Source organism: Kogia breviceps, chromosome 14 (assembly GCF_026419965.1).
Source record: "Kogia breviceps isolate mKogBre1 chromosome 14, mKogBre1 haplotype 1, whole genome shotgun sequence".
Lineage (NCBI taxonomy): Eukaryota > Metazoa > Chordata > Mammalia > Artiodactyla > Physeteridae > Kogia > Kogia breviceps.
This window is the reverse complement of record NC_081323.1, coordinates 62586361-62595984: the sequence shown is the minus strand read 5'-3', so window position 1 is coordinate 62595984 and position 9624 is coordinate 62586361. Positions and strand designations below refer to the sequence as shown.

Below are 9624 nucleotides of genomic sequence, written 5' to 3'. Positions count from 1 at the left end.
AGAATGAAAAGCAGAGTTGACAGATGGAGAAAGACTGGGTTTTCTTGACATCAAGGCTGGCTTTACCTGGATGATTAAGTTACATGTGCTTATAAATTTGTTTTCTGCCTTAATCTAGGGTAAGCAGGATTCACTTAAAGAGCATTGCTACTAAAAAATTCTTGACATACCCATTCATGAACTTATTTAAAGAAAACACCAGTAAAGAATTCCCTGGCTGCCCAGTGGTTAGCACTCCAAGCTTCCACTGCCGGGGGCCCGGGTTCAATCCCTGGTTGGGGAACTAACATCCTGCAAGCCGCATGGCTCGGCCAGAAAAAAAAAAGAAAGAAAGAAAGAAAGAAAATACCAGTAAAATATTGTGCTGGAGAAGGAACTCGCCCCCCCAAAAGGTAACTGAATCACTAAGATTTTGGGTCCCCCTGATTAGAGGGACTTCTTTGCTAGAATTTGATGGTCCTCCCAAAAAGAAAGGTGCCACACTACTGTAATGTTCACTAGGGATAAACTAGCAGACTTGAAACCAATTCACCTGATCAAAGCTGAAGAAAAGCAAGACAGACTTTGCGCATACTGTAGATGAGGTGAAGAAAATTAACATTTGAATTGAGAATCAAAGAAAGCTCTCACAAAGTCACGTTGAACCCAAGAATGTTTGAAACCTAGCTAGGTATGTTGCACTTCCCTGGTGGCGCAGTGGTTAAGAATCCACCTGCCAATGCTAGGGGACACGGGTTCAAGCCCTGATCCGGGAAGATCCCACATGCTGTGGAGCAGCTAAGCCCGTGTGCCACAACTACTGAAGCCTGTGCACCTAGAGCGCATGCTCCACAAGAAGAGAAGCCACCACAATAAATAAGAAGCCTGTGCGCAGCAACGAAGACCCAATGCAGCCAAAAAAATTTTAAGATTTAAGTCCATCCTATAATAAATTTGTGTGAAATACATGAAAAATTTTTCTTATATTTCCATAGGAATATAACTAATTGATTAATTTATTTGGCCACATAGTGCAGCATGCGGGATCTTAGTTCCACGACCAGGGATCGAACTCGTGCCCCCTGCATTGGGAGTGTGGAGCCTTAGCCACTGGACCGCCAGGGAAGTCCCTATATGAATTTTTTTGGTTGCAACATACACACACACGCATGCTCCTAGAAACATCTCTCCTAATGAAGACACAAGCCTTAAATATCATGCCTGAGGATGGATGCTGAATGTTAGGGAGAAGAGCTGGCTCAGGATTTTTTTGTTTTGTTTTGTTTTGTTTTGATATTTAAAATTTACAGCACAACCAGATGACCATGATTCAGATTTAGAATTTATTCACATTTATTCCTTTTTGCAAATGTCTTTAAAATACATTCATTTAAATTTTTGCTATAAATCAGTCTAGAGCAGCAGATGTAGGTCTGTGCTAAGTACATTTTATAACAACTTCACAGAAGGGAAAAATGGCTCTGGACATATTTTTGGAAACATTTGTGTGGTTATTCAAAGGAGAACTTGTACAGTTTTTATATTTATGGTTTCTGCAATTTCCTAATAAGCCTTGGCACCCTGCCAGAGGCTATAAAAGACTGAGTAAAATTTATGATCCTTCAACATGTTTAAAAAAAAAAACACTCTATTGTAGATTAGTTGGATTAAAGGAGCCTGACAGCAGTTTCCTTTAATTGAGGCACTGTCTTTTAAACTGCAGTGTCGGTGGTAAGTTTTCTTCTGATTTCATGTTAATTCTCCTCATTTACCCATGTCCTGAGAATCTCACATGTTAAAAGACAAAGATCTTGGACCCTACATCCTACAGATCAGGTTCCCTTAACCTGTGTTTCTGGTTCATCATAGGGGTCCCCGTGCTTTCCTGTTCTAATTTGCTATTTCCCAAGCCCACCTCTTGTGGGATCAAACAGCAATTTTAATTTTAAGTACCTTGAGTGTAGGAACCGTGACTTGTAGGTTTTGGAATTCAGCAAACTGCCCTGAATGCAGCTGGCACTTATATTTGTTGAACAGATGAACGGAGCTCCCTGGATCCCATCCACCATTCCAGAAGGACCAGTTCCAGGTGGCTTGAGTCCCAGAGGCAGGAGGCAGTAGAAATTATGGGCAAGATTAATCAGAGGATGGGGAGGAATAGCTAGCTGGGAACAGGTATGGAGTGGAAGACAGAATGCATGGAAAAGGTATTCCCAACTCGGGGCAGAAAGAAGTTGGGGAAAGAATTGGAAAGAATTCCTACTGAGAAGCCAGCACTCCTGATTTCTCATACTCCTATATCCCCAGAAGCTACTAGGAGTTGGATCAACTCTTTTTCTGACTGTCAAATGTGTCTCCTCAAATAAAAGCAAGCAACTGTGCTATACATTGTGGCACTAAACTTAGTATGGGGGTGGGAGGGGAGCTCCAAAGAATTCCTGGAAAAAGTGCTGACAAGTAAAACGTAAAGTCTATCTCATTATTCCCCCGATTATTTATGTATATGCTCCTTTTTTTTTTTTCTTACCTTGGGTAATTAGGGCTCTCCTGCCTTATACAATGTTTAGGAGCCCGCTTGCAGTTCGTTACACATGTAAGTTGATGTCCATGCAACCAGCCAATGGGCAGAGGTTTTAGCAAGCCATCTTCAAGGTTGAATAACACAAGGTAAATACCAAGAGAAAGTGGAGAGGAAGCAAATGCCTAATCCATATACCACCTAAAAAGCCAAATAAAAGAATCCAGTCAATATTTTCTGTATCTTTCTTATACTTCAGCATTTCATCAAAGCAGAATGTGGAAAAAATATAGCCCATGTGATTCACAGTGATTAATCAATTTACTTGCTTATTCAAGAAGGAATTTAATAATATAAATTTTTTTTATGCTGCTCATGTAGGTTCCAGAACAGATTTCCATATGAGTGCTGACAAAATTCAGTGCATGTGGCTTGTCACAGTATCATGGGGTCATTTGGCAAATATTTTAACACATGACTTTCGTGTTCTGAGTTGCTATAAAATTGAAGGTTTTCCTTTTCTGGTACAGGTGTGTAATATTTGAAAATGGATCATTTTTATTTTCATTCTTATTTGAGGTTGGCCCTGTGGTGAATCCATTTCTGTAGTTAATACTGTGATAGTGGCCTCAAGTTGTGGGTATATCTCTGAGGTTCCATTTTTTTTTTTTTTTTTGCGGTATGCGGGCCTCTCACTGTTGTGGCCTCTCCCGTTGCGGAGCACAGGCTCCGGACGCACAGGCCCAGCGGCCATGGCTCACGGGCCCAGCCGCTCCACGGCATGTGGGATCTTCCCGGACCAGGGCACGAACCCGTGTCTCCTGCATCAGCAGGCGGACTCTCAACCACTGTGCCACCAGGGAAGCCCTGAGGTTCCATTTTAAAGCCAGTGACTCTCAAGCATTTTGCCACCTCAGGATACCTAAGAGATCTCTCACCCTTCCGTCACGCCCCTCAATAATAGTTTCTCGAAATGCAGTAGCTCCCAGGGGTACTGGGGAGCATGCCTCACAGTGTCTGGGCATGGGGTGGGGTGCAAGTGTACCCTGCCCAGATGATGAGGGGACTTCCCTGGTGGAGCAGTGGTTAAGAATCCGCCTGTCAATGCAGGGGATGGGACACGGGCTCAATCCCTGGTCTGGGAAGATCCCACATGCTGTGGAGCAACTAAGCCTGTGCGCCACAACTACTGAGCCTGCATGCCACAACTACTGAAGCCCGCGCGCCCTACAGCCCGTGCTCCACAATGAGAGAAGCCACAGCAATGAGAAGCCTGCGCACCATAAGGAAGACTAGCCCCCGCTTGCCGCAACTAGAGAAAGCCCACGCGCAGAAACAAAGACCTAACACAGCCAAAAAAAAAAGAAAGAAAAGAAAAAAAAAGATGATGAGCTCAAGACAGATGTAAGAAACTGGCCCAGGGCCATCCAGATGGGTAAGGAGCAAGTTGGGATTTAGCCCTTGTTTCCCAAACTCCAAAGTCCCTCTCCTTCCACCACTGTGCTACCTGATACTGACCAGATGCTTGTATCTTAGATGTTCACTGTCTTAGTTCATACCTGCTGCTCTCACAAAATACCATAGACTGGGTGGCTTAAACAAGAGACATTTATTTCTCACAGATATGACAGCTGGGAAGTCCAAGATCAAGGTGCCAGCTGATCTGATGTCTGGTGAGACCCTCTTCCTCACTTGCAGGAGGCTGTCTTCTCCTTGTGTCCTCACATGATGGGGAGAGAAATAATCTCCTTTGTGCCTCTTTTATAAGGGCACTAATCTCATTTATAAGGGCTCCACCCTCAAGACCTAATCACCTCCCAAAGGCCCATCTCCTAATATCATCACATTGGGGGTTAGGATTTCTAATATATGGATTTGGGAGAGGGGACACAAACATTCATTCTAGAACATTCACTTTATGTTTATTTGGAGGAGCTTGGGTAAGAGAGAATGGTGTTTATAATGATATAAACACCTTGTTTTTCCTTTGGCGGGGACTTAGGATGTGAATGTATAAAACAAAAACCACTTTTGTCAAGTATGCATGCCAGCTTCAGCTGAGAATCTTGGGGAACTTTATACATGATACAGAACTACCACTGCTGTTACTACCTGGATAGTAACAAGAGCTGCTGTCCAGAGATGTCCATGGCCCAAGGACTCACTCCCATATTTCCAGATGAGTGCTAGGAGATGAGGTTCTTAAACTAAGATTCCTAATTTGGTGCCAAGCTGAAAGGAAAACCAAGGCAACTAAAGATAGACTTATATGTTGACTCCTTAAACAGTTGAGAATTGACAGAACAACATGCAGAGGAGTGGAGAATCCAAGGTGAGTAGGAAGAATGGAATCACAAACTAATTCAACGTACCTTAGCAAAACCAAAACCTATCTAAAAAGAACAGGTCTTGTTTGCCTTCTCTTCTTTAGAATACATATGTTCTGGTCATAAGAACTCTTCCATATATACATATGGAGATCATCCTGGATTGTTTGGATGGGCTCAGTATAATCACAAGGGTACTTATAAGGGAAAGAAGAAAGAGGGAGCGTCAGAGGAGATGTGAGATCAGAAGCTGAGTTGGAGAGATGCAGCCTGAGAAAGGCTTGACCAATCATTTCTGGCTTTGAAGATGATGGAAGGACCATGAGCCAAAGAAGGTTGGCAGTCCCTAGAAGCTGGGAAAGACAAGAGAATAGAGTCTTTCCTAGAGCTTCCAGAAGGAACCAGCCCTGCCCAAACCTTGACTTTAGCCCACTGAGAACCATTTCAGACATCAGACCTCCAGAAAGGTAAGATAATAAATATGTGTTGTCTTAAGCCACTAAGTTTGTGGTGATTTGTAACAGCAGCCATAGGAAACTTATACAGTCCCATAGTTTTTCCTTGTACTGGCAGAATGATGTCTAGCTTCATGTAGCTTTACAATAGCCTTCAGGGCCTGGCCCTTGTTCATCTCCTGTCTCATCTCCCTGGGACCCCACCCAGCTCTCTGTGATCCAGCCAATCTGGCCTTTCAGCATCTTCTGACTTAAAATGTTTCCTCTCTCTCCACGCACTCCTGCAGCTCATTACTTCTTGTTCATCCTGCAGATCTTAGCTCCAAGTTTCACAGGGACATCCATTTGAGAAATGTTTATAGAGTTCTAGGCACTATTCTAGGGGCTGGGAATATAGAACAAAGCAGGAAGGGTCTCTGCTGTCCTAGGAGGGGTGGAGGAAGACCACAAATAAGTACCCAAATGATTAAACAAGGTCATTCCAGAGAGTGATGACCAAACAGGGTGCTGAGTTAACAGGCAATTTTAGGTGGCCATAGGGAAGGCCTCTCCAAGAGAAGATGTCTGAGCTGAGACCTGAGTGATGAGCAGAACTCCTTCCTCAGAGGGCCTCCCCTAAAGCCACTTACTATCAGCTTTCCTTGAATGTTTCTGTCACGGTGCTTACCTGGTATTATGGACTGAATTGTGTCCTCTCCAAATTCATATGTTGAAACCCTAAGCACTAAAGTGACCGTATCTGGAGATGGGGTCTTTGTGGAGGTAACTAAGGTTATATAAAGTCATAAGAGTGCAGCCCCAATCCAAAATGACAGGTGTCCTTATAGGAAGAGAAATGCTTGTGCACAGAGGAAAGGCCATGTGAGGACACAGTGAGAAGTTGGCCACCTGCAGGCCAAGGAGAGAGTTCTTATCAGAAACCAACCCTGCCAACACAACACCCTGATCTTGGACTTCCAGCCTCCAGAACCGTGAGAAAATGAATTCTTGTTTAAGCCTCCAGGTCTGTGGTATTTTGTTGTAGCAGCCTGAGCTAGTACATCTGGTTTATAAACCTACATCATACAGACGACTGTCAGAGCCACCCAGCTAGTCTCCCCGCCTCGGCTTCTCCTCTTGTCCCTCCTACCGCCCAGTCTCTGCACAGCAGTCAGAGAGAACTTCCTGAAATGTAGATCACATTGTGTCACTCCCAATTCAGACTCATTAGCACCACACAGAAGAAACTCCAAATTCCAAATTGTGGCCCCTCTCTGTCACTCAGACCTTTCTCCCCTCAAAAACACCAACCAGGGGCTTCCCTGGTGGCGCAGTGGTTGAGAGTCCGCCTGCCGATGCAGGGGATACGGGTTCGTGCCCCGGTCCGGGAAGATCCCACATGCCGCGGAGCAGCTGGGCCCGTGAGCCGTGGCCGCTGAGCCTGCGCGTCCGGAGCCTGTGCTCCGCAAGGGGAGAGGCCAAAACAGTGAGAGGCCCGCGTACCGAAAAAAAAATAATAATAAAACACCCGCCAAAGAGGCCCCTCCTGTTCCCCAGACACCAAGCTCCAGCCTCAGGGTCTTTGCACTTGACCTTCCTTCTTCCTGGAGCACATTCCCCGTCTCTGCACAACTGTCACCTTCTCAGATCCCCACCCCGCTCTCACTCATTCCACCTTAAGTGGAGCCCTCCCATTATGGTCTCATTACCCTGATCTAGTCTCCTTGGTTTTCACTGCCCGAAACGGTGTTTTTTTTTTTGCATCCTTGTGGGTCCCCACCGCCACCCCCCAATACCCTTATGGGGCAGGGACTCTGCCTTGCCCGCTGTTGAACCCCGAGCACAGTTGGCTGTTGAAAATACAGGTGTATGAGGTGGCATTTGGGGGGCGGCGGGTCTGAAGAACAGGGAGCCAGGCCCTCTAGGGTCCATCGCAGAGCTGCCGCGGAGCTCCCTGCTCCCCTTCCTCATCTGCTGGAAAGGGGACAATAGTTGCCCGGAGGCTCCACAGAGTTACAACTGGGAAAGTAGGAAGTACCGGATAAGGATTTGCTAAGTAAACAGTATCTCAGGGGAGGCCTCCCGACACCCGAAACTAGGTCAGTTCCACGTTAGACGCTGTTCTAACTCCCTGCTCTTCTGCCCCGGGGCCGCTGCCCAGAAAAAACACCCAAGGCGCCCATCAATTTGAATTGCATGCCGCCCCAATCAGTTCTCAGGATGGGTGCGTCCCGGAACCGCTTGGCCCTTTATTGGCTCCACCCCGCGGCCCCAGCCCGGCGGGGACCGCGCGCCCGCTTCAGGGGCGGCCCCCGAACCCAGAGCCGAGGGTCGCCGCCGCCCGGCCCGACGTGGCGCCGCCACCGCCCCCGGTGCCGACGCTCGCGGGCGCAGCCAATGGCGGCCTCTCCCGAGCGGCGGGCGCGGCCTCCGGCCGCCAGAGGGCGCCGCGCGGGGGCAGCGGAGCCACCGCCACCCCCGGTCGCAAAGGGAAGCTGCAAGCAAGCGCCCAGGCCGCCGCCGCCGCCGTTGCCCGCTCACCGCGCGCCGCTGCCTGCCCGCTGGCGCTGCCGTCCCCGCAGGTAGGTGGGCGCCGCCGGGCCCCGCCGCCCGCCTGGCCCGCGCGCCGCCCCGACCCCCTGCCCGGCGCCCCCGCCCGGCGCGCGCCCGCCGCCGCCTCGTGCTCGCGCGCGGTCGGTAACGGACGCCGGGCGGGGGAGGGGCGGTGCGCTTGTTCCCCCCGCGGCGAAGCGGCAGCCCTAGGGGCGGAGGGCTCGGCCACAAAGGGCGCGCGGCCCCGGCGGAGGGGCGGTCCGAGCGCGCCGCCGCCCGGGCCCCGCGGGCGAGTCGACGGGGGCGGGCGGGTCCCGGTCCCCTCCCTCCCTGGGGGCGGTGCGGGGCTCACCCTGGGGGCGCGTCTCCTCCTAGTGGGGCGCAGAGGGCTGCCGCTCCCTCCGTCCCAGCATGTGTTTCCGTTGGCAAAATACCTCCTCTCTGGTTAACTAAAAAAAAAAAAAAAAAGATTCTTTTTTTCCCATTATTTGTAAATGTTCCGGTGATCTAGGACCCCTAATTCAGTTCCTTGGGTTTGGGGGCGGGAAGGATGCTCGCGGGGCTCTTGGCTCGTTTATTTCGGGTACTTCCCACCACCACCACCACCCCCCCTTTTTTTTTTGCGCGGGGCGCACGTCTAGGACGCGCGGCGAATGGTTTCCTGTCTTATATTGTGGATACGGAGACGGCCGGGCTTTAGATTTCTTTTCCCCACCCTTAAAGAATGAAGACCTGTCAGTTCCCATTAGCGTGAATTTCCTGTTGGGGACGGTCATTGCAGGGGTGTGGTCCAGCTGGAAAGGTCCGGCTGGTCCCGAGAGGTTGCGCCTGCACCCTGATTGGGTGAATTTTTCTGGAGTCGGGTATTTTCCCCGTCCCCCCATATGTAGTTAGGTATTTAAGAACCAAGGGTCTGCCTAAAGACGATGTGAGCTGCCCAGGAAGGTGGCCACTGACCGCAAGGGACTCTTGAGCGCTTGGAATGTGGCTAGACCCAATGGAGATGCGCTCCCAGTGAAAAAGACACACCTGATTTTAAACAGGAAAAAAAAGTAAAATACCTCATTCGTAATTTTTTTCTGCTTAAATTGTACAGGTTGATAAGATAATGTTTTGAACATAGTGTTAATGCAAATATATTATTAAAATTAATGTCACTGGTTTCATTTTACTCTTTTTTTTTTAACATGGCTACTTGAAAATTTAAAATTAGATATATGACTCGCATTATATTTCTGTTGGACAGTGTTCAGCCAGAGCATCGGAATGGGGGCAGGGGTAGCTGGGAGCCTATGGCATCTGCTTATTTTTAACTGCTTTTCTGATGGCACGTGGCCTCCTCTCTCTTAGCCTCTCAAGGAACCCCCTGCTTCTTCCTTCTCACCCTCAACTGAACTGTCGAGCTGATTGCTTAATGAGGATCTTGTTCTAATTTGAACAATAATTTAAATTAGTGGACAGAATTTTCTTTGTTGAAAAAAATGTCTGTATGTGCTGTGTATTGTAGTCTGGAAATAGTTGTGTAAGATTCGACTCAGAATGAGATCATGAGCTATCGAAGCTGAATATTTTCAATATTTTTGTGTGTAATGCAAAGAGCATGTTAATTTTCAGGGCCTCTGCCACCTAAATGCCTTCCTCCAAGTTACTGTGGCTTTTTCTTGGGCACCCGTCATACCCTGACCTACACCCTTTTCCCTTCCCAGCCCTCAGATGCTGTCAGTTTTTGCCAATAAAAATGGTGGTTGTCAACCATATTGTCCCCTAATTCTTAATTTTGATTAACTGTAAAGCTTGCCAGTTTGGGAGGGTT

At 48.1% G+C, this 9624-nt stretch overlaps 1 protein-coding gene across 1 annotated transcript in view; it reads left to right on the top strand.

Moving 5' to 3' along the window:
- The first annotated feature begins 7697 nt into the window (after positions 1-7697).
- The window catches only part of ZC3H7A (zinc finger CCCH-type containing 7A), a 35210-nt gene continuing 33283 nt past the window's right edge, over positions 7698-9624 (top strand). Inside the window, exon 1 of the mRNA XM_059038665.2 lies at positions 7698-7840. The gene's annotated coding sequence lies outside the window, so the exon portion shown is untranslated. The remainder of the gene's footprint in view (positions 7841-9624) is intronic.